Source organism: Medicago truncatula, chromosome 6, assembly GCF_003473485.1.
Source record: "Medicago truncatula cultivar Jemalong A17 chromosome 6, MtrunA17r5.0-ANR, whole genome shotgun sequence".
In the NCBI taxonomy this organism is placed as follows: domain Eukaryota; kingdom Viridiplantae; phylum Streptophyta; class Magnoliopsida; order Fabales; family Fabaceae; genus Medicago; species Medicago truncatula.
The window spans coordinates 34,453,382-34,480,191 of NC_053047.1; the positions used below are offsets into that span (position 1 = coordinate 34,453,382).

General features: G+C 34.8%; 1 pseudogene; it reads left to right on the forward strand.

Annotated features, from left to right (window-relative positions):
- Positions 1-1,682: 1,682 nt before the first annotated feature.
- LOC112422847 (disease resistance protein RPV1-like) lies at positions 1,683-19,014 on the forward strand (annotated as a pseudogene).
- The last annotated feature ends 7,796 nt before the right edge of the window (positions 19,015-26,810 follow it).

Here is a 26,810-nt window from a genome sequence, read left to right on the forward strand (position 1 = left end):
GTATGTGTGAAACAGGAGGTCAGGTAGCCACATACACAAACCCTAACGTTTATTTGAATAAAACTAACAGAAAGGACTAAATGTAGTAACGGTGAAAAACTTAAAGGACCGAAATAAATCAATTTTTAGTTAAAGGACCAATCTAATACCAATTAAATAGTTAGATGACCAAAAAGATAATTAAGCCAAAAATGATCACTTATTAGGTTTAAAAAATTAAAGAAGTGGGGTCAGCTGCCCCCAAACTACATAACGTAAATCCGTTCCTGATCATCACATTCATTTTTTTAGTGGAAAATAACTATAACTATTTCAATAAAGAGTGAGATTTTTTTTTTACATAAGATTTAAAAATTATTTCTTCGTTTAAACTCTTAACAAGTGCCATATAGACACTTATATAATTCAACCCAATTTAAAGGAGACGTAACTTTTTGCATGGTTGCTAATTTTATACAGGGTTTTATGTAGTAAGCAGAGTTAGTAAAATACAAAAATATATTGCAAGTAGCATGGAATATTTAGTTTTTTTTTCTTCTTTTATGTTATCTATCATATCTATAATCTATCAGTGTATGCTATTCTTGTTGACATGTTAGTTTAGAACGGGATTAAGTATCAAGACGATTTGATCCCTTTAGTTACTGTTTTTTTTAAGCAATATGATTTTTGAGGTCCATTCACATTCGCATTGCTATTTTTCTTTCGTGATCTTTAAGACATTCGCATTGCTTTATAGAAATGACATTGTAGGAGGATTTAGGAAAAGTGATGGTTAGTTATTTTACTGAAGATATGAAATAGGAGGGAGAAAGTTACCCACATGGTGATAGTCTCTAACCAAATAAAAGCAGAGGGCCACACAATATTTCATTTTAGTAGAAATAATTATCTCATTCTATATTTCGTTTTACAATAAAAGTGAAACCTAATGTTTCTTTTCTTATTAAATCTTAGTAATGGTTGTAATACTTGAAAGATTATATCATTTGTTTTTTTCACCTGTGTTTGTCAAAAAATGAGTAGTAATATCTGTCAACATATTACCATGAAGTCACATGGAAGGGGTGTTCATTGGTATTATTGAGTGATTGGGGTCCACACGGATATAGAAAATTGAAAGGAAACCACGACTTCATTCTGAAGTTGACTTAGTCAACCTCTCTTTTTCCACCGCAATAAAAGGCAAATTCTATGGTATCCAATATATTTGACTCTATCGGTACATCCATTCTTTAAATTAATAGTTAAATAAATTATTTTTTGAGGAAAAATATTATTTTTTTATCATTTATAATTATAATAATTAAATCTTATTCATTAAAAATGTCAACAAAATAAAATTATTATTTTTTGAATTTTTATCATTCATAATCGATAACATTCATTATTTTTTTGAATTTTTATCACTCATAATCAATGAGATGATCTTTTTTCTTATGAAATGATGTTCTATAAAATATAAATATTGACAAATAGCTATTTATTACATAAAAAATGATCATTAATTTATAAAATTATGAAGCATGAGTGACCTTACTTTGTGAGTGTACCGTAGAAGTTCCCCAACAAAAATAATGGTTCTGTAATGAGTTTCACAAAAGAAAAAGTTGAACAATAATTGTGTGACTGGTCCACACCGATAAAGTAAAATGTGAAGGAAGTTTGCTACTAATGTTAAAAATGGACAATCATAAATAGCTCTTACTGGAACTTTTTATGCTCTTGGTTTTTTACAGATACTCTCACAACCATTTATTCTCATGGCAATGCAATTTCCTTCTTCTTCTTCTTCCTCCGCCTCCTCTTCTGTTTCTAATGATTTCACCTACGACGTCTTCATTAGTTTCAGGGGCACCGACACTCGATTCAGTTTCACCGGTAACCTCTATAAAGCTCTTTCTGACAAAGGAATCGACACCTTCATTGATGACAAAGAGCTTAAAAAAGGGGATGAAATCACACCTTCGCTTCTCAAAGAGCATTGAAGACTCGAGGATTGCCATTATCGTTTTCTCTAAGGAATATGCTTCTTCTTCGTTTTATTTGGATGAACTTGTCCACATCATTCATTTCTCCAATGAAAAAGGTAGCACGATTATTCCTGTTTTCTATGGCACAGAACCTTCTCATGTGCGAAAACTAAATGGCAGTTATGGTGAAGCGCTTGCTAAGCATGAAGAGCAGTTTCAAAATAGCAAGGAAAACATGGAGCGGTTGCTGAAATGGAAGAAAGCTCTTAACCAAGCTGCTAACTTATCTGGCCACCATTTCAATCTTGGGTACCCTTCTTTATTTATATCTTGTTTTACCCCACCACCCTCCCCTATATGTTTTCTATTTCTCAATCATATAGTAAAAAATTAGGTCATTGTTGGTTAAAACAATTTGAATTGCAATATTATATATATATCAATACATATATGTGATTGTTATTCTAATACATGTATTTAAATATTTATGATTGGACAGAAATGAGTATGAACGTGATTTTATTGAAAAAATAGTTACAGACGTCTCCAACAAGATTAACCATGTTCCTTTACATGTTGCTGATTACCTTGTTGGTCTCAAATCTCGAATATCAAAAGTGAATTCACTTTCAGAGTTGGGATCAAACGATGGAGTCTGCATGATAGGAATCCTTGGAACTGGAGGAATGGGAAAGACAACACTTTCTCAAGCAGTTTATAATTCGATTGTTCATCAATTTGAATTTAAGTGTTTCCTTCACAATGTGAGAGAAAATTCAGTTAAACATGGCTTAGAGTATCTCCAAGAGGATCCTCTCCAAATCAATCGGATTTGAAACTAAGTTTGGACATGTTAATGAAGGAATTCCAATCATAAAACGAAGGCTATATCAGAAGAAAGTTTTGTTGATTGTCGATGACGTTGACAAAATAAAGCAAGTGCAGGTTTTGATCGGAGAGGCTAGTTGGCTTGGTCGTGACAGCAGAGTAATCATTACCACTAGAGACAAACAATTGTTATCATCTCATGGGATTAAAAAAAATATACGAAGCATATGGTTTAAATAAGGAACAAGCTCTTGAATTGTTAAGAACAAAGGCTTTTAAAAGTAAGAAAAATGATTCAAGCTATGATTACATTTTAAACCGTGCAGTTAAATATGCTTCTGGCCTTCCATTAGCTTTAGAAGTAGTGGGTTCCAACTTGTTTGGCAAGAGTATAGCAGAATGTGAGTCTTTATTAGATAAGTATGACAGAATTCCACATGAAGATATCCAAAAGATACTTAAAGTAAGCTATGACGCTTTGGCTGAAGAACAACAGAGTGTCTTTTTGGATATTGCTTGTGTCTTTAAAGGGCGTGGAAAGGAGTATGTCCAAGAGGTACTTCATGATCATTATGGTTATTGCATAAAAAGCCACATTGGAGTGCTGGTTGATAAGTCTCTCATAAAGATTAATGGTAAATATATTGGTCGTGTGACATTACATGACTTGATAGAGGATATGGGTATGGAAATTGTTCGACAGGAATCAATTAAAGAGCCTGGAAAACGCAGTAGGTTGTGGTGTCGTGATGATATAGTTCATGTTTTACAAGAAAAAAAAGTAAGATTGATATATATGACCATGTCTAACTAATTCATTTACGGTTAATTACATGTACATGTTCTAGCTCTATATGTTATTTGTATTGTGGTTGATTAATTTTTATTTTATTTTTTGTTAAAAGGGAACTAGTAAAATTGAAATGATATATTTGAATTCTCCCTCAATGAAACCCGTAGACATGAATGAAAAGGCATTCAAGAAGATGACAAATCTCAAAACACTTATCATTGAGAAAGGCAATTTTTCTAAAGGTCCCAAGTATCTTCCAAGTAGTTTGGTATTTTGCAAATGGATAGGATGTCCTTCGAAGACTCTTTCATTTTTGTCGAATAAGGCGAGTGAAATAGTTTCATTCTCCAATTGTGTATATTTATAAATTCACTATGAAAGTTCCTTAAAAAAAATCACTATGAGAGTATATTGTGTTATCATTTATTTATTTGTTTGTGTTTTCTTTGGTGGTTTTGCAGAATTTTGAGGATATGAAACACTTGATATTGGACAGGAGTCAATCTTTAATCCATATACCCAATGTCTCAAGCCTTCAAAATTTAATAAAGTTCTCATTTGAAAATTGTCGAAACTTAATTAAAATTGACAATTCCATTTGGAAGCTAAATAAGCTTGAACACTTAAGTGCGAAGGGTTGCCTCAAGCTCGAGAGTTTTCCACCCTTACATTTGCCCTCTCTTAAGGAATTGGAACTCTCTAAGTGTGATAGTCTCAAAAGTTTTCCAGAATTATTATGCCAAATGACAAATATAAAAGAGATTAATCTTTGTGATACTTCCATAGGAGAATTTCCATTTTCATTTCAATATCTCAGTGAACTTGTGTTCTTACAAGTAAATCGAGTTAGAATGCTCAGGTTCCAAAAGTATAATGATAGAATGAATCCTATAATGTTTTCAAAAATGTATTCTGTTATACTTGGAGAGACAAACCTCTCAGATGAATGTCTCCCAATACTTCTCAAGTTGTTTGTTAATGTGACATCTCTAAAATTAATGAAGAACAATTTCAAAATTCTTCCCGAGTGCCTTAGTGAATGTCACCGTCTTGGGGAGCTTGTGTTGGATGACTGCAAGTTTCTTGAGGAAATTAGAGGGATTCCACCAAATCTTGGACGGCTTTCTGCATTGAGATGTGAATCATTGAGTTTGGAAAGTAGAAGAAGGCTATTGAGTCAGGTTTGTTGTTGTTTTATCTTGCAATATATAGTATTTGATATATAGTATTTCATATATAATTGATAATGTAATACTAACAGGACCTACATGAGGCTGGATGCACCAAGATTAGTTTCCCAAACGGAAGTGAGGGGATTCCAGATTGGTTTGAGCACCAAAGAAAGGGAGACACATTTTCTTTCTGGTATCGCAAAAAGATCCCTACTATAACATGTATTTTTCTTGTCCCGGGATCTGCGTTGCTTCCGGAATTCAATTTGTTTGTCAATGATAAAGAAATTGAGGTTACTGAGTGTTTAGTTTATTATAATGATGATGAACTTTTGGCATCGGAACATGCATTTTTGTTTGATATGAACTTGGATTGCCATATTGAACAAAATTTTACACACGAGCCTGAACTGTACGAAGCACTTAAAAATGATGAGTGGAACCATGTGGAGCTTAACTGGGAGATATGTATGACCGACACGGAGGAGGAGGATTTTAGCGACACAGAGGAGGATGATTGGAGTGAGATGAAGGAGAAAGAGATTATAATACTAAGCAGTGGTACACAAATGGGAATCCACGTGTCGTGGAATGCGTATGATTGCGGTGACATGGAGGTGGAGAAAAGCAACAAGGAGGGGGAAGTGAGATTCACTAATCCTTATAGCAGAAAGAGAAAATTAGTGGAAGTGGGAGTTTCAGAAATAGAGGAGAATGAGGATTTTAGTGACACGGAGGGGGATGAGACTGAAATATTAAGCAGTGCACAAATGGAGGAGGAGGATGATGTGTTATTCACCAATCCTTATAGTAGAAAGATAAAATTGGTGGAATTGGGAGTTTCAGAAACAGAGGAGGATGAAAATTTTAAATGATGAGACATATGATGTAAGATTCTGTGGAGGATGCTTTGTAGCAAAATTATTTGTGATCAAAGATATGTCTAGCGTTTCGACATGTGTTCATGTCCAACACCGACACATGGGATTACATTCATATATGTTATTTCCCTAAATTACTGCCTGTGTCGAATCCAGTGTCTGTATTTGTGTCGGTGCTTCATAGGGAGGATGTTTTGTCGCTCTTGGTTGATAGAAATTTTAGAAATTATAAATGAAAATATTTTACACAGAGCTTAACAATTTTTACACAGAGCTTAACAGTGTCCTATTGGTTGAAATTGTCGAATTGAAGGTTTTCAAAGACTTTGCAACTGCTTAAAATTCAACCTGCCTGATTCAAAATTTTAGCCACTTTAAGCTTGATAAATTTGACTTTTGATGTTGAAGCCTTCATGAGTATTGTAAAGATTATGAAAATATAGGCTTGTTTTCCCCTTTTATATATATATTTTTTTTTTATAGTTGGATTGAATGGATCTTTTGAGTTAAGTAGTTAATAGCCTAAACACAGTAGTAATGGTTAACGAGGAAGTTTTTGAATATTGCTCTACAGTTAGTTGATAAAGTTAAGAGTCCATACTATACATGGGATTTATATTTTGGAATTTGTTCAGTCATTTTTCCTAGGGTTTCTGCTAGGAAGTGACATAATTATATTTTAATGCATTTAATCATGAATCTCTCGCAAATCTTATAGCAGCAACCAGGTCTGATTAAAATTTGGGAATCCATCTCTCAGGGCCTCCATCAGCAGCATCCCTTCAGTCCAGAACTTCTAAAAGGTGTAGTGAGCTTGGCAAATTTCACAAAACATCAAATAAATTGTTGGGGATCCTAGGTGAATGTTGTTACAAGTAAGATCCTTATACTTTGAAACCACAAATGCTCTTAATCATAATCTTTATGAAAGATCTTTTGAAAAAGAAATTGATTGATATCCCATAGTAATATATTTATAAATATGCATGCATGACTTGTCATTTCTTAGAGAGGATGAAGACCGTTATAAAAATGCGCATCTTTTGTCAAACAGGTCAAATTAGATACAAACTTCATCTTATATCACAGTGAAATAGTCTATGCTGTCGTGGAAACGTTTATATGTATGAACTTGATGGTATACAAAAGCCTTTTTCCTATCAAATTTTGTTTCGAATTTGCAAATGGAAGTGGAGAATTTCCTTTCATAACTCAGTTTATCTGCTACTCCTTATATTTTTTCTTCCATTTCTTTGTGAAGTCTTACAATCTGGTAATCCGTTTCTCTTTAATGTATCTCGTGAATTAACACTTCCTTTATTCATATGACTTATAAATCTTTTAAAATGAATTTCATTTTATTCTCATTTTTGACCGAAACATGTTAGAATTTTTTGTTTTTGCATAGTGGTTTGTACGACAATTTCAAAAGTGGATCCTCTCGTTGAAATAAACATAAGGTAGTTATGTTTCAAATTCAGGCAAGTTATCTCTAACCAAAACTACAAATTTACTTTTTCTTTGTCTGTACATTGTCAGGCAAGTACATTTGTTCAGTCACTTTTCCTAAGGGTTTCTGCTAGGAAGTGACATAATTATATGCTAATGCACTTAATCATGAATCTCTCCCAAATCCTATAGCAGCAACCAGGTCTGATAAAAATTTGGGACTCCATCTCTGAGGGCCTTCAGCAGCATCCGTTCAGTCCAGAACTTCTAAAAGGTGTAGTGAGCTCGGCAAATTTCACGAAACATCAAATAAATTGTTGCAGATCTTAGGGGAATGTTGGTACAAGTAAGATCCTTATACTTTAAAACCAAAAATACTCTTAATCATAATCTTTAAAAAACATTTATATGTATGAACTTGATGGTATAAAGAAGCCTTTTTCCTATCAAGTTTTTTTTTTTAATTTGGCAAATGGAAGTGGAGTGTTGGGTATTTGTATTGGCTGCATTGTTGCTAAAACAAATATCCATGTGTTGATGTTGGATACTATGTTCCAACATGTTTTGGAAATTTTCACGAGATGTTGGATATGATGTTCCAACATTCTGACACGGTTCAGTGTGCCTTGTTTTATGTCTTATTGTATGTGCGCTTTATCTTATTAAGGAATCCACGTCCTCATATCTTGCTGACCAAGCAACGCGCATATCTGTTCAGAATCAGTTGAGGTTTTATTCAAAAAGGAGTAACAAAATTTTAGGGAATATTTGGAGCAACGCGCATATCTGTTCAGAATCAGTTGGAAGTTATTAAAGATGTTCCTACATTTTATGACTTTCCATATTTGTTACTGATTCTTGTTACGTAGATCAGCTGAACGATGTACATTGTTCTGAAGCCCCGCAAGGTTATTGAGCCAATATTGCTTCAGTATATAAGGAAGACTTCAAGACCTAATTATGCATTCAAACCGCTATTCTACTGAATAGTTTTTAGGGTTTTGATTCGTGTTCTTTGTGTGTTCTTCTCTTGTATCGTTTTGATGCAAGTCTAGGTCTGTTTGTTATTTGTGAGTCTTTCTTGTATCACCTTGATACATGTTAAGGACTGTTTATTGAGTTGTAACTCTGTGCTACACCAAAGCTTTGAAGCAAGGTTGTAGTTTGTGTTTGAAGGTCACTTCATCATTTTGTGTTTAAATTTGATAATCACAGGGGTTGTGATTGATTGTAGGATAGTGAGATGGGATCTCAGATCTAGGAGTTCCTAGGTTGAAGTCTAGACGGGTAGGTCCTAGGTCTTAAGTTGTAAATGAGGAGTTTGCTGAGAACTTTAGAATAAGGACTACACTAGTGGATTTCCTTCCTGACTTGATAGCCTCCAGAGTAGGTGTGTTTGTCACCGAACTGGGTCAACAAACTGTTTGTGCCTTTTACTTTCTTGTCATTTATTTTCTTGCATAATTTATGTTTGTTATCATGATGTTAGAACATTGAACGGAATATCTGTTTTCTGTGTTTCTAGTGTTAGAACATTGCATTGAACATCTTTAAACTAGTGTGCTAGAATTTCATGGAGAATTTAGTTTCATAACTCCGTTTGTCTTTAATTTAATGTATCTCATGAATTAATATTTCCTTTATACATATGACTTATACATGCTTTAAAATGATTTTGGTTTTATTTTCTCATTTTGAGCGTAACATGTTATGATTTTTTGTTTTCTGCATAATCGTTTGTATGACAATTTCAAAAGTGGATTTTCTCATGTGTTTAATTCAGGCAACTTTTCTCAAACCAAAACTAAGCTTTTACTTGTTCTTTGACTGTACATTGTCAGGACACCATCTGTAGTCATCTGGCTATTTGCACTGTCATGCGACATGTCTAGAGATTGCTTGCACCACAGAATCCGTTGGTTGTTCGAAAGGGCAGCGAATAATGCTACACTTTTCATCTCAGTTTTACTGGTTGCAGAGTTTGAAGAATTTCAATCTTAGTACAAAAATTGGAATCCTTATAGAAAGAGTAATGCAGATGAAGATCAGAACTCGGAAGTTTTCGAGATAGAACTTGTGTAGCAGCAACAAAACTGTATGGCTCTTGAGATTAATAAGGTATTCTTGTGTAAAAACACTTTGCTGCCAAATCAGTTTTCTGACAGATGGCTCATCTCAAATCTCTATTTAATGATGTGAACTTCCATTTCTCAAATATAGTGTTTGATTATTAATTACAACTAGACTTTGAATATTCTCCTAAAACCAGTATTGTAAATATTATATTATAATAGTTTTTTAAATATAATTATAGGAGAACTAATTATTTGATGGTAAAATAATGTTAGTAATACACTTCTTCGCTTTCAACCCCACTTAATCCCATTTGTTAAAATTTATATTGCTCTCATAGAATTTATATGAGACACATAATATGGTCCGATGTTTTTGAATTTCAACGAATAAAAAGGTGTTGAAAAGCAACACTACTAATCTACATAATAATGCTGTTTAAAACTGAAATCAAGGAGTAATTAAAATTTTAACTGAAACATGAGTGGTAATTGAAGACGTACACATCTGACATGTCCAAAATGAAAATGAGTGTAACAGCCGAAAATAAAAAGGAAGAGAAAACTTGGCACACAAGTTACTTAGCTTACGGTACACGTCACCTTCTAGATAGCTGGATTTCATTTGTAATTTCATTTTAATTTAGCTTACATGTAGTTAGTTACAACAGTTATGTATGATCTGGCACTAATCAAGTTTATACAAGCTCATCACATGTACAATTCTGTTACAGAAAATTATAACTAAATTTTCAACTTTGAGTTCATTTTCTTGTTTCTTCCACGATTGAATTTTTCTCTAATGGTATTAGACCATTAGATCAGGTTCAAACCAACTCTGCTTTTGCTACGTGAAGATCAAATAGTTTTCTTGTTCATCTATTGAATTTGTTATAGTTTTTATTGGATAATGACATTCATGGAAGACATAACTTGCATCACAAGCAATTAAGTTTAGAATGATTAATTAGCTAGAAATATAGTACAGCTCCTTCATTGTAACTAATGTACTCTAGCTTTCTAGTATAAATACTCTATGTACCTTCATTTGCAAGTAATGAGAATATCATTTCTACATTCACTTTCTCTTTCTTAATATGGTATCAGTTTTCTTGTCCTTCAAGGAGAAGGTTGTTACAATCCATAACCACTTTTTCTAACCGTTTCCGCTGCCTTTCTCTCTCCTCTTTCATCTTCTTCGTGAATCAATCATCTTCATTGATGATTCTGCGCATGATTTTTCTTGCATAATTTTGCAATTGTTCTTGACTGAATTCAATTTCAATCTCTGTTTTTCTTACTTCTTGATCGTTTTCAGTCGCTTTTTCTGCACTGCGATCTTCTTCTTGTTCTCTTCTACATATTGCTTCGTCTCTTCGATTGATTCATAGCTTTCATGGCTCCTCGTAGTCAACAACCAGATTAAGAGTTTGCAGTTTTTGTTCATCCGAGTGAAGGTCCTTCTTCCCTCATTGTTTCTCCCAAACTTGATGGTTCCAACTATGTGGTGTGGAATCATTCCATGAAGCGTTCATTGGGAACAAAGAACAAACTTGAATTCAACAACGGATCCATTCCTACACCTGACCTTGAAGATCTTAACCGTAGTGTTTGGGAACGCAGCAATCACTTGGTTCAATCTTGGCTCATTAATTCTGTTTCATATTCCATTGCTCAAACGTTTTTTTTTCTATGATACAACTTTTGAAGTTTGGCAAGATCTTCATGAATTCTTTTCCAAGGTGGATATAATTCAAATTGCTACTCTACGTTTCTCAATCAACACCTTGAAGCAAGGTATCAAATCTGTTCTTGAATATTTTACTGAGTTGAAGAGTTTATGGTAGGAACTTTCTTCACATAGACCTATTCCTACTTGTGTATGTGTTCATCCTTGTCGTTGTGAAGCAACTAGAGTTGCTAAGGTGTATAGAAATGAAGACCAAATTATGCAATTTCTGACTGGTTTGAATGACCAATTTTACCATAGATAAGACTCAAGTCATGTTACTTGATCCTATTCCTTCTCTCAATAAAGTTTACTCTCTTGTTATACAGTCTCTGAAGATAGCACAATTCAGTTGAATGCTTCTGAAGCTAGGAAGCCACAAGGGTGTGGCAAAGGTTTTTACACCAATTCTCAAAAACCTAACATATATTACACCTTCTGTCATCGCAATAATCATACCATTGATTTATGTTACCTCAAACATGGCCATCCTAGCGTCCCTAAGCAACAGTCACGTGTAAATGTTGCTTCCAATGATGTTTATGATGCTAGTTCTTTAGTTGATCATGGTCCAGATTCTTCTACAAGTTCTACTTCTGGTTTATCTCAAGAGCAATATGCTCAACTAGTTTCCTTGCTACAACAGGCTAGTTTGGTACCTCCAGCATCTACACCATCAAATCTTACCACTAATCACATTCAAGCTTCTCCTCTGATTTCCACCAGCATCATTGCTAATGCATCTGAAACTGCAGGTATACCTCTTCCTTATTCTTTCCCTCAAAGACCTAGTTATTTGCTTCTAGATTCAGGTGCTAATGAGAACATTTGTTTTAACCTTTCTCATTTTACCTCTTTTTATAAGATTAAACCTGTTTGTGTTGGTTTACCTAATTGCACCTCTGTCATTGTTCACTATGCTGGTAATGTTGCTTTTACGTCTCATTTTTATCTCACCAATGTGCTCCGTTCACTCGTTTTTAATCTTAACCTCATCTCTGTAGCTAAGCTTTGTCAATCTTTGCAGTATGTTTAACATTTTTCTCTTGATACTTGCCTTATATAGGATCCAACTTCATTGAAGATGATTTGTTTGGTTAAACAAGTGGATGGCCTTTACAAATATGTTCCTTCTAGTATTAGTCTTAGCAGTTTTACTAGTTATTTCAATAAATCTTGTAATTTTTCATTTCAATCCACTTGTACTTCTAATGATTCCATACCTGTTTCAGCCTTATGGCATTTTAGACCTGGTCATCCTTCTCATCAAAGATTCACCAAGATGTCTCAATTGTACCCTTCTATTACTTCTAATAATCAAGATGTCTGTTATTTTTGTCATTATGCCAGGCACAAGCATTTACCTTTTTCACTTAGTTCATCTAAAACTACTGCCAATTTTGAGTTACTTCACTTTGATATATGGGGTCCCATTTCAGTTTCTTCTATTCATGGTAATAGATATTTTCTCATTATATTGGATGATCATAATAGATTTCTCTGGACTATCCTATTAAAAACCAAAGCAGAAGTTGCTACTCATGTTAAACACTTCATTACCATGATTAAAACTCAATTTAACACCACTCCTAAGTTTGTCATAACTGATAATGGCCCTGAATTCTTACTCCATGATTTTTACTCTTCTCATAGAATTGTTCATCAAAAGTCTTGTGTTGAGACACCTCAACAAAATGGTAGGGTGGAAAGACAGCACCAACATATCCTTAATGTTGGGAAAGCCTTACTTTCTCAGTTACAATTACCTCCTTCTTTCTAGTCTTATGCAAGACTTCATGATGTCCTCCTTATTAACCGTGTTCCTACACTTATCCTTCATAATCAATCTCCTTATCACATTTTGTTTCACAAATCACCAGATATCACCTTGTTTAAAGTTTTTGGTTGTTTGTGTTATGCTTCCACATTACATTCCCATAGATCTAAACTTCAAGCTAGAGCCAAAAACTCCATTTTCTTAGGTTATAAATCAGGATACAAAGGTTGCCATTTGTTTTATCTAACCTCTAGAGAAATATTTGTTTCTAGACATGTAGCTTTTCATGAAACATTTCTTCCCTACAAATTCACCCCATCTTCTACTTCTCCTGATTGGGAGTATTTTTCATCTTTGCCTGCACCAAATACATCTTCCATCATTACATGATCTCCACCTTCAACTACTTCTCATATCATTGATGATGACCTTCCTCTTTACCTTCATCACCTTTACTTAGACATTCCACTAGACATACAACTTCCCCTTCTTATCTGCAAGACTATGTCTGCATCAGTCTTCACTCCACTACTTACCCCATTTCCAATTATATTGACCATAATAAATTGTCTACTAATCATTCTTCTTTTGTTTTGTCTTTACATGTACATAATGAACCCAAAATCTATGTTGAGGCTAACAAATTGGATTGTTGGAAGCAAGGAATGCAAGTTGAACTGTCCGCCTTTGAGAAAATTGGAACTTGGAAACTTGTATATTTACCACCAAATGTGAAACCCGTAGGATGCAGGTGGGTATTCAAAATCAAAAGACATGCCAATGACACTACTAAAAGATAAAAAGCAAGATTAGTTGCCAAGGGTTATACACAGATTGAAGGACTTGATTACTTTCATACCTTCTCTCTAGTTGCCAAGTTAACTACTGTCAGGTTAATTATTGCTTTAGCATATATCCATCACTAGCACCTACATCAACTTGATGTAAATAATTCTTTCCTTCATGGAGAGTTATAGGAAGATGTCTATATGCTTCTTCCTCCTATTGTTCAAGCTTCCAAGCCTAATCAAGTTTGCAAGCTTACTAAATCTATCTATGGCCTCAAGCAAACAAGTAGAAAGTGGTATGAGAAACTCACTTATGTGCTTTTGCAACATCAATACATTCCAGCATCTTCTGACCATTCCTTGTTCATCAAGAAAACTAGTCAATCATTCATAGTTTTGTTGGTTTATGTTCATGATATTATTCTTGCTGGTAATTCATTGCATGAGTTTCAACACATTAAAACAATTTTGGATACTTTATTCAAAATCAAGGATTTAGGTCAGTTGAAATTATTTCTTGGTCATGAGGTTGCACATTCTTAACTTGGCATTTCTCTTTGACAGAAAAATTATTGCTTAGATCTCATTGCTGATTCTGGTGCCATTGGTTCTAAGCTTGAATCCACACTATTTGACCCTTAAATCAAGTTACATGCTAATTCTGCATCACCATATGAAGATATTTCTTCATACAGAAGGTTGATTGGTAGGCTTATTTTTCTCAACAATGCTAGGCCTGACATCCCTTTCATCACAAAACAATTAAGTCAGTTCTTATCTGCACCTACCCAAACTCATCACAATGCTGCACTTAGAGTTTTAAGGTACTTTAAGGGTTTTCCTGGTAGAGGCTTCTTTCTAGTATAAATACTCTATGTACCTTATTCACAAGTAATGAGAATATTTATTTCTACATTCACTTTCTCTTTCTTAATAGTTTTTTATCAAATTTTTCTTTTCCTTGATTCATCGTTTGTTATTTGATTCGTTATCGTTTCAATTCAAATTCTTCTTTTCCTGGTTTTTGCATCATGTTTCATGATTTGAAAATTGTGAATCATGGTGAGAAACAACAATAAAAACAATGCAGAGAATCAAGATCAAGGTCTTGATTCATATTCTGTTCATGCATCAAAATATTCTCCAACTGTGAGAGTTACGTCGCAGTTTGTTGGAACAAAATGTGTTTAACATTAGCCTTTAAGAGTTTTGATGATAACAAAGTATTAAAAATTGTCAATTGGATATGCTAATATTTGTTCAAGTGTACAGGACCATAAACAAAAATTTGACATCTTAAAAAGGTTCTGGAAGAACAATGGAGAGCAAAGGAATCAACAAAAAGGAATCTTAAAGCGTCTGAAGAGAACTGCTTCTGAAGTCAAAGTGCTACTGAAGACAAATTGCTCCTGAAATGGTGACGTCATCAGAAGCAAGTTTATTAGAAGCAAGTTCATCAGAAGCAGAAAATCACCAGAAGCTCTATTTCATCAGGAGATGCAAGACTTAAAGCTTCAAATGTTGTTCAATGGATTTAATCTCGTCTAAGCATTGCAGAAGACTTGAAGAGTGAAGCAACAACTATTTTGAAAGGATTTAAAGGCATTGGATGTTTGTTCTTCAAAGAGCGTTGACAAAGTACAATTGCGAAGTGTACAACCACTACCTCCACTACTCAGTATTTGTCTCTGCTACAAGACAAGAAAAAAAGCTCTGTCTGCAACGATGTTCCTTCACAATGGGAATGGATTTGAAATTGATCCTTCATAGGATAATAAAAATATCAGGCAAAAGATCATTGGTGATTGATCAAACCTTCAAACGACTCTATTTTGATGTGCTGGCAATTCACAACGTCTCTTTGACACGTCTATATAAAGGAGTGAAGACTTAGAGTTTTGAACAGAACAATACCAAGAATTACAAGTGCCAAAACTCTGCTGAAATTGTTCTGCATTCAAAAGTTCACTTAGAATTTGACCAATGCTCAACAAGTTATTCCTTAACTCTGGCACATAAAACACCTCTATGACTACATGAACAACACCGCTTACTAACAGCCTTACATTTCCTTTTCCTCTTACTTATTTCCCAATTTCACCATTTGTGTAAAGCTTTCGTTTAGATCACTAAACAACGTTTTGTCTCCGCACATATGATTGCTGCATCCTGAATCTAAAAACCACACATCCTCTCTTTTTGCTTCATTATGATCCACATACGACATCAGCAACATTTCTTCATTATAATCAAGCTCAGCATAATTAGCTTCTTTGCCTAAACTAGGACACTCATATTGAAAGTGTCCAAGCTTGTGACATTTGAAGCACTCAATGATGGACCTATCGAAGGCTTGACGTCCTCTGCCACTTCCTCTGAATGATCCTCGGACACGACCTCTTCCTCCTCCTCCTGATCTATTCTCATGTGTTATCTTCAAGGCTTGTTCTTCCGTATTATGCTTATGAAACTTCTGCTCGTGAACAATTAATGAATTTTGCAGCTCATCGACGGACATAACATCAATCTCCTTCGACTCCTCAATAGAGCAAACAATGTAATTGTATTATGAGATATTTTATGTTTTGTTTGAGTTTTTTTGTGTTAGAATAATCCCTATTAACTAGGGAAGTAGCAGTAGGTTGTTATTTGACTCATTCTTAGTTTTGATTGCAACTATTAAGTTAAGCATGTATGTGGCTTAGTTGTTGCTATTTCTTAGGACTGTACTGACCATTTAATAGCTACTATTATTTCCATTCAATAATACAAGTCATTCCCAACATTCTGGTATCAGAGCTCCCACTGGGCCTGAGAGAAAGAAAAAAAAAAGTTGCCGACTTTGAGTGACTTGCAAATAGAGAGAAAATCATGACGAGTGAAGGAAGTTTTGTGCAGCCTGCAATTCCCCGCTTCGATTGTCATTACGATCATTCGAGCATGTTGATGGAGAATTTTCTAAGATCCAAAGAATATTGGAGCTTAGTAGAGACTGGTTATGCAGAACCAGAACAAGCTGTGACAGATGCAGAAAGAAAAAGGCTAGATGAGTTGAAGTTGAAGGACTTGAAATGCAAGAACTATTTGTTCCAGGCCATAGATCGTACCATCCTGGAGACAATTCTTCAGAAGAACACTTCAAAGCAAATTTGGGACTCTATGAAGAAAAAGTACGAAGGAAATGCAAGAGTAAAGCGGTTACACCTTCAAGCTCTTCGCAAAGAGTTTGAGACATTGGAGATGAAATCTGGTGAGAATGTTTCTGATTATTTCTCCAGAGTCATGAAGGTGTATGGTGAACAATTGTTAGATACTACAATTGTGGAGAAAATACTTCGATACTTAACAAAGAAATAATCAGAAACAAGAAGTACTTGTAAATTCAGGAGGCCATTTCTTGGGTAATGTATTTTGAATGTCTATGCGCTTGAAAATATATATATTGAAGTGGAATGAAAAAGCAAATATAAGGAAATTGATGTTGCTAACTTTTCTTGTTGAATGATTGTTGATTGATTGCATGATTATGTTAAATGATGATACAACAATTTTAATTAATCTTTAGCTTTGATATCATTAAAAGTTTGATTGGTTGCACTATCTAATTATGTAAATTAATATTTGGATTTTAGATGTTTCAAGGGTAAAGATGCTAAAATTTGTAACATGCTTACTTTCATGTGCATATCTGATTAAAGTGTGGTGGGTGGGTTCTATGAAATGATGACAGGGTAAAATCGAGATACTTTGGGTTAATAGATCTGCCAAAATAGAAACCTGAACAATGTGTATCAGATCTCATAAAACCTTTTGGATTCAAGCTTAACGAGTTATTTATTAGTAAAAAGAAAAAGAAAAAGCTTAACCACGACTTCATTCTTATGTTGACTTCAAGTCAACCTTTCCTTTTCCAACACAACAAAAATAATGGTTCTGCAATGAGTTTCACAAAAGAAAAAGTTGAACAATAATTGATCATTTAAGCAAGAAGTGACGGTGGAAGGAAAGAGGAGGAAGAGGTGGTAAAATAATTGTGTGACTGGTCCACACGGATGTAGTAAAATGTGAAGGAAGTTTCGCTACTAATGTTAAAAATGGACACTCATAAATAACTCTTACTTCAAACTCATTTTATCACGGTTTATATTGTACAGATCCTGATAGTAACACAACACTCCAAACCAAACTACTCATGGCAATGCAATTACCTTCTTCTACTTCCTCTGCCTCTCTTCTGTCTCTAAAGATTTCACCTATGACGTGTTCATTAGTTTCAGAGGTACCGACACTCGATTCGGTTTCACCGGTAACCTCTATAAAGCTCTTTCTGACAAAGGAATCAACATCTTCATTGATGACAAGGAGCTTAAAAAAGGGGACGAAATCACACCTTCGCTCCTCAAGAGCATTGAAGACTCGAGGATTACCATTATCGTCTTCTCTAAAGACTATGCTTCTTCTTCATTTTGTTTGGACGAACTTGTCCACATCATTCATTGTTCCAATGAAAAGGGTAGCATAGTTATTCCTGTTTTCTATGGCACAGAACCTTCTCATGTGCGTAAACTGAATGACAGTTATGGTGAAGTACTTGCTAAGCATGAAGAGGGGTTTCAAAATAAAAATGAAAACTTGGAGCGGTTGCTTAAATGGAAGAAAGCTCTTAACCAAGCTGCTAACTTATCTGGCCACCATTTCAATCTTGGGTACCCTTCTTTATTTCAATCTTGTTTTACCCCACCCCCCCTATATGTTTTGAATTGCAGTATTATATATCAGTACATATATGTGATTGTTATTCTGATGCATGTATTTAAATATTTATGATTGGACAGAAATGAATATGAACGTGATTTTATTGAAAAAATAGTTACAGACGTCTCCTACAAGATCAACCACGTTCCTTTACATGTTGCTGATTACCTTGTTGGACTCAAATCTCGAATATTAAAAGTGAACTCACTACTAGACTTGGGGTCTACTGATGGAGTCTTCATAATAGGAATCCTTGGAACTGGGGGAATGGGTAAGACAACACTTGCTCAAGCAGTTTATAATTTGATTGCTAATCAATTTGAATGTAACTGTTTCCTTCACGATGTGAGAGAAAATTCAGTTAAACATGGCTTAGAGTATCTCCAAGAGCAACTCCTCTCCAAATCAATCGGATTTGAAACTAAGTTTGGACATGTTAATGAAGGAATTCCAATCATAAAACGAAGGCTATATCAGAAGAAAGTTTTGTTGATTCTCGATGACATTGACAAAATAAAGCAATTGCAGGTTTTGATCGGAGAGCCTGGTTGGCTTGGTCATGGCAGCAGAGTCATCATTACCACTCGAGACAAACAATTGCTATCAGGTCATCGGATTGAAAAGATATACGAAGCAGGTGGTTTAAATAAAGAAGAAGCTCTTGAATTGTTAAGAAAGGTGGCTTTTAATGTTAGGTACCAGAGTAACAAAATATTATCACGCAGCTAAAATAAGAGACGAGAAAAGAGGAACTGAACACACAATATTTTACGTGGAAACCCCTCAACAAATAAGGGGAAAAAACCAAGGGGCAAGAGTAGAGAACTTTCACTAAGTGGAAGAAATTACAGGACCTCTCTCTAACTACAAGGAGAGTACAATTACCACTCTCTCTTATAAATAGGAGAATACTAACTAACACAAACTAGGAGAAACCTCACAGGAGAAACTATTTTTCCTCTCTATATTTTTTCTCTCACTATCTAAACAAGCTTTACTTGTTCTTGTGTTGTTACTGATTTGGGATGATTTGCTTCATCGCTAAAGCCTTCTATTTATAGTGGTTACATGAGTTGATTGCATTGAATGCACCATGGACATTAGCACAACAGCCAACCAACTTGTATTGACAATGGTGGCACCAAAAATCTTTTGTCAAAAAAACTTCTGACATGTGCTATTCCAATTCAACAAAATTGCTATACCCACTCTTGTACACTGCCATATGTTTACTGCCATGGATGTGGTAATTCCACAAAAGTGTGCTTTACCACTTTCATGTGTTCACACATGTTCACAATCTCCCACTTAAAGTCACTTTTGTGAGCATTCAAAGTTTCTCTACTTTGCCAACTTCAGTTGCTACGTTTCCAATAGGCCATACGAGGATCGACACCATATAAACTTGTCAGTGTTGATCGGCTTTGTCATTACATCTGCTAGGTTATCATTAGTGTGAATCTTTTGCATATCCACGCTTCCCTCCTCCACTACTTCTCGAACAAAATGATATTGAACACCTATGTGCTTCGTCCTTGAATGAAAAGCTGGATTCCTTGCAATGTGCAAGGCACTCTGACTGTCACAATACACAGTAATTTTCTCCTGCTTGTGCCCGAGTTCCTCCATTAACCTTTGCACCCAGATAGCTTCCTTGCATGCTTGGGTAGCTGCCATGTACTCAGCTTCTGTCGTTGACAGAGCTACAACAGTTTGTAACTTGGACAACCAACTTACTGCTCCTCCTGCAAGCGTGAACACATAACCAGTAGTAGATTTTCTTTTATCATGATCACCTGCAAAATCTGAATCAACATAACCCCTGACAGTTAACTCTGATCCTCCGAAACATACCGCAACACCTGAGGTTCCTTTAATGTACCTCATGATTCTCTTAACAGCATTCCAATGCTCTTTACCCGGATCCGCCATAAACCGACTAACCACTCCCACTGCTTGTGCAATGTCTGGTCTTGTACATATCATGGCATACATAAGGCTTCCCACCGCCGATGCATACGGTACTCGAGACATTTCCATCCTCTCCGCTTCATTGCTAGGACTCATACCTGAGGATAATTTAAAATTCACAGGAAGTGGGGTAGAGATTGGCTTACAATCTTGCATGTTGAAGCGGCGCAAGACTTTCCTTAGATAATTCTTTTGAGAAAGCCAAATCTTCCTGTCTTTTCTGTCTCGGTGAATTTGCATCCCTAAAATCTTGTTTGCTGGTCCCAAGTCTTTCATATCGAACTCCCTAGCCAACTGTGCCTTCAATTCTTGGACCCGATCTTTGTTGGGGCCTACCACCAACATGTCATCCACATACAACAGCAAAATGATAAAATCATTACCATCAAACCTTTTGTAGTACGTACAATGGTCTGAACTAAGTCTGTTGTAATCGAGGCTAATTATGAAAGAATCAAATCTCTTGTACCAACATCTGGGCGCCTGCTTTAGACCGTACAGAGATTTGGTCAACCTGCAAACCAAGTTTTCTTTTCCTTGTTCCTTAAATCCTTCCGGTTGGAGCATATAAATTTCTTCTTCAAGTTCTCCATGAAGAAAAGCAGTCTTTACATCTAGCTGTTCAAGATGTAAATCCAACGCAGCACACATCGCCAACACTACTTTGATAGTAGTAAGTCTGACAACCGGAGAAAATATCTCATTGAAGTCAATACCTTCTTTCTGAGCATATCCTTTTACAACCAGTCTTGCACGATACCGTTCCACTTTATCATTGCCATTACGTTTGATCTTGTATACCCATTTGTTTCCAATGGCTTTCCGACCCTTTGGAAGTTCAACAAGCTCCCATGTCTTGTTCCTATGTAAGGCCTCCATTTCTTCATGCATTGCTGTCATCCATTGAGAAGCATCCGAACCATTCAACGCCTCATGAAAATTTGACGGTTCACCTTCTTCAGTTATAAGACAATATGCATCGTGGCTCGTCATAACATAGTCTGATTGCCAAGATGGTTTCTGCGTCTGACGCGTTGATCGACGAACACCATTATTGACATCATCTGGTTCTGGTTCAGCTTCAGAAGAATCACTTTCTTTGGATTTTTCTTCCATCTGCACAATAGCAGTCTCTTTAGAAGTGCTGTCATTTTTCTGCTTACTTTGCAGTTCATTTTCTGCAAAGACTATATTTTAACTATGCTTCTGGTCTTCCATTAGCTTTAGAAGTAGTGGGTTCAAGCTTGTTTGGAAAGAGTATAGCAGAGTGTGAGTCTATATTAGATAAGTATGGAAGAATTCCACCTGAACATATCCAAAAGATACTTAAAGTAAGCTTTGATGCTTTGGACGAAGAACAACAGAGTGTCTTTTTGGATATTGCTTGTGTCTTTAAAGGGCGTGGAGAGGAGTATATCCAAAAGGTACTTCATAATCATTATGGTTATTGCATAAAAAGCCACCTCAGAGTGTTGGTTGATAAATCTCTCATAAAGATTAAGGCTGATTATTATTGTGGTGTTACATTACATTACTTGATAGAGGATATGGGTATAGAAATCGTCCGACAAGAATCAATTAAAGAACCTGGAGAACGCAGTAGGTTGTGGTGTCGTAATAGTATAGTTCATGTTTTACAAGAAAACACAGTAAGTTTGATATCTGTGAACAATTTGTTGTTTTAGTTTACCATGACTTTGCTCCTCTTGGAATGATATATCTGTGAACAATTTGTTATTATATATATATATATATATATAACCATGACTAGCTCTATATGTTATTTGTATTGTGGTTGATTAATTTTTATTTTATTTTTTGTTAAAAGGGAACTAGTAAAATTGAAATGATATATCTGGAATATTTTCCCTCAACTAAACCGGCCCATAGACATGAATGAAAAGGCATTCAAGAAGATGACAAATCTCAAAACACTTATCATTCAAGCTGATGGCAATTTTTCTAAAGGTCCCAGGTATCTTCCAAGTAGTTTGGTATTTTGCAAATGAAATGGATGTCCTTCAAAGACTCTATCATTTTTATCAAACAAGGCAAGTGAAATAGTTTAATTTTCCAATTGTGTATATTTATAAATTCACTATGAAAGTATGTTGTGTAGTCATTTATTTACTTGTTTGTTTGTTTTTTCTTTGGTGTTTTTGCAGAATTTTGAGAATATGAAACACTTGATATTGAACAGGAGTCAATCTTTAATTCATATACCCAATGTCTCAGGTCTCTAAAATTTAATAAAGTTCTCATTTAAAAAATGTCGGAATTTAATTAAAATTGACAATTCCATTTGGAAGCTAAATAAGCTTGAACACTTAAGTGTGAAGGGTTGCCTCAAGCTCGAGAGTTTTCCACCCTTACATTTGCCCTCTCTTAAGGAATTGGAACTCTCTGAGTGTGATAGTCTCAAAAGTTTTCCAGAATTATTATGTCAAATGAAAAATATAAAAAAGATTGGGTTCTCTAATACTTCCATAGGAGAATTGCCATTTTCATTTCAATATCTCAGTGAACTTCATTGCTTAGAAGTATATCGAGTTAGAATGCTCAGGTTCCCAAAGTATAATGATAGAATGAATCCTGTAGTGTTTTCAAAAATGGATACTGTTATATTTAGAGAGACCAACCTCTCAGATGAATGTCTCCCAATACTTCTCAAGTGGTTTGTTAATGTGACATATTTAAACTTAAGAACAACAATTTCAAAATTCTACCTGAGTGCCTTAATGAATGTCACCATCTTCGGCAGCTTGTATTGGATGGCTGCAAGTTTCTTGAGGAAATTAGAGGGTTTCCACCAAATCTTAATGAGATTTCGGCAATCAAATGTGTATCATTAAGTTTGGAATGTAGAAGAAGGCTATTGAGTCAGGTTTGTTGTTGTTTTATTTTGCAATATATAGTATTTGATATATAATTGAGTCAGGTTTGGTGTTTGTTGCGTCATTTTTTGGAGATCAAGGCTATTTAATTAGCTTTTGACTCACTAATTATTTCATGACTGAACATTTAATTTTTTTTAAGAAAAAGGGGAAAAAAGTTCAAACTACCCTATTTTGAAAAGATTTCGGGTTCGGGGGTTAGTTCCATAAAGGGAAGGTATTAGCACCCTTTATGTCCGTAGTACTCTACGGGAACCTCTTGATTTTATTTAATTAAAGTGCTATAAACTTGCTTTGTTTAAAAGAAATGGAATTAAAGTGATGACTAAAAGAAAAAGAAAGTGAGACCTAATTATCTACATTTTTAATTGATTTGGAAGAACATGGTCCTCTGCCTACGTACCCGTGAGGGATCAAAACCTCGTAGTTCGGGGTAGAAATTGACGTTTGATTTGTTGAGTGTTTTTATTAGTTTTGAAAAAAGGTTTAAAAATGAAAAGCCAAGTGGCAAATAAGAATTTGTTTGTGTTTTTTAAGTTAAAACAAAATGGACTTGAAGTAGAATTAAGTTGATTGAAATTTGATTAAGAAAATAAAATAAAAAGACGGTCACTTGATTTAAGATCAAGGTTTATTGTAAAAAAATATTTTTTGTGATTTTTGTTATTTGCTTGATTTTGTTATTTTGAATGATAAATAAAACCTAAAGCTAAAGCATGAGAATTTTGTAGTGAGGTTGGATCACCACACAATCTCTTAACATAATCTAATTTTTTTGCATTTTTTATAACATAAGAAAGAATAAATACCTTGAAACCGAAAGGGACAGAAAGGAGTAGAAAGAGAAGAAAGACTCGTCAAGACAAGTCGAAAAAGGGAGAAGAGAAGAAAAGCACAGGAAGCATCAACTGTGTATTTCGGGGTCCAGAATGCATCGTGTGAGCTCTCTATTTATAAAGAAATTTCACAACTAATAGGTGAGAAACTTTGGGAACAAGTTATTCATTTAGTACAAAAATATCTCAATTGAGTACTAAAATATATCATATTGAGTACAAAAATATATTATTCAGGACATAAATATGTATTATTGAGTATCAAAATATATATTTCAGATCAAGCACTAAAATATACTAGAATGCCTACCAAAATATATTAAATTGAGTACAAAAATATATTATTCAGTACATAAATATATATTATTGAGTATCAAAATATATTTTAAATCAACCATTAAAATATATTAGATTGCCTATCAAAATATTTCGGATTGTGTTCCAAAATATTCTAGATTGCGTTCTAAAATATTTTAGCAAAACATGGAGACAAAGAAAATCACTTTTTAATAATGATTAAATTAAATATTTAATTTATCATTTCCAAATAATATTTTTCTAGTGCTTACTTCGTTCACACAATTATGTACCCCCATTATACGATCTTAGGTCAAAAGTTGGGGTATGACAGATGCCCCTATTTAAGTTTCTTCGTCCGGAGATTTGAAGATGAAATCTTTGATTTGACGAGTCGAAGAGACTTAAATACAAAGTACACCATTTTTTACCTAAGATGCCATGAATGCATGTGATGCAATTTATGAATGCAGGACGACAAGGATGATTTGCCTCGAATGGGAAAGAAAACATGGGATACATGTTATACCCTGATTTTGGACCTAAAAATACTCGTTCAAATTTCTTTTTTAACACTGATATTTGTCAATTCTCTGTTATTTTACTCTGAATCTTTACTCTCTTTTTAAACGTATTTTACTGCCTCTGTCTTTTCTGACATTACAAGTCATTTGAAAATTCTCTGAATCATTACATTACTTTTCTTGCATTTTATTTCAAAAATCATACAAAAGGGTATTTTGGTCATTTCCTGCAGTGGAACCCATTTTAGTCCCTGTGTTTGCCTCTGAGTCTTTTCAACTTGTCTGTACAAATCATTGTTGAGTCTTTGTTTAAAAAATCATTTCAAAAATTGCATCTGAGTCAGTTTGGGTCAGTTTAGTCCCTAGGGGCATTTTGGTCTTTTCCTGTCAAAATTTCGGCAGGGAGGTATTTTAAAATACCTCATGTCAGTAATTGGTTCGTTTTAGTCCTTTTGTTAATTTTATTTTTGGTTTCGCTTTACGTTGCGTCAAATTTACTTTTTAGTCCAATTTTATTTTTTTTAATTGCATTTTTGTCCAATACTTTTTTTAATTGCATTTTTTTTAGTCTTTTTTATTATTATTGCAGATTAGTCCTCATATTAACTTTTTTGCAGATTAGTCCTTAAGTCCAAAACAGTCCAGGTGTCAATTTTCCATTGGATCTCCGATACACATGGCAGGCTATAAATAGTAAATGTGTCAGATCCATCACAATCAGTCAGAAAAAAAAATCAGAATCAATCACAATCAGTCTCAAACAGAATCTTTTTCTCTCTCTCATCCATAACAGAATCAAAACAGAAAAAACTCAGAAAAAAGAGGAAGAACACCAAGAACACATCATCACCAAAATCAACAGATCTAAACCGGATCTGCTCAGAATCAACTCCAATCACCACAAAATCAACAAATCCGAACCGGATTCACTCAAAACCACCGCGAATCATCACATCAACACCAAAACTTACCGGATTTTTGAGCAAAAACAACCACAAACGGAGAAAACGCGCGCGCACGGAGAGGGGAAAAAGGGAGATTCGAAGTTTTCCGAAGATTTTTCTCCGTTCTACGACAGAGGTAACGCATTTCTCTCCTCTTTTCCTTCATTTTCGCGCGCGCCTATAGTGTAGAAAAAGTGTGAAAAAGTTTGTTACGGATAAAGATTTGTAGATCTAGGCTTTTGTGTTCGGATTTTGGAAATTTTGAGGCCGGATTTTGACTTTATAGAGAAAAGGATATCTAGATCCGTAGTTTTTTTTGCGATAAGTGTGAAAAAAATTTCAAAGTAAAAACGTAGATCTAGCCCAAATCTCTCAGCTCTTTCTAAAACTAGTGCCGGATTTGTGTAGAGGAGGAGGAGACGAAGCTTTTGGTATAAAAATTTTGAAAAAAAAAAAAGAAAAAGCTCCGACGCGGTGGCGCCGCCGCCGGAAACTGGCCGGCCGCCGCGCCGGAGCAGCTCCGGCCACCTCCTCCACCTTCTTCTCCGGCGAGCTGTTTTAGAGAGAGGGGAGAGCTTCTCTCTCTAAGTGTGACTTAGAGAGAGAAGGAGAAGAGGTTTATGTGTTTTTTGTGTGAAAATTCCTTTATATACTCCCTCCGTTCCCACGTGCGTGCGTACATGCTTCTGTGGTGTTCCCTCGCTCTGTGAACCATCAGATCTGGATTGTTCCAAGATCTGATGGCTGCTGTGTGTTTGATTTTGAATCCTGTGTGTGATTTTTTGTGTGGAATATGGTATATCTTCTGTTTGAACCGTTAGATCTTTGATCTAACGGTCACTGTGCTTCGTGCATTTTACACTATCTTTTGTGCTCTTTTTTGGACCCTTGGATCTTTGATCCAGTGGCTGTGATGTGATCTTGGGAGTTAGATCTGGACCTCTGGATTCATCCAGCGGACCAGATTAAATTCTGCTGAGCCTTTTTTTAATTGCTTTTTAATTGTGTTTTAAATACTTTTTTTACACTTTCTTGGCATTTTATGCTCCTAAAAAATTTTCTAAAAATGTTTCCCTATCATTTTAATTTTTTCTTTAAATGTTAGAATTTACTTGCTTATTTTTTTA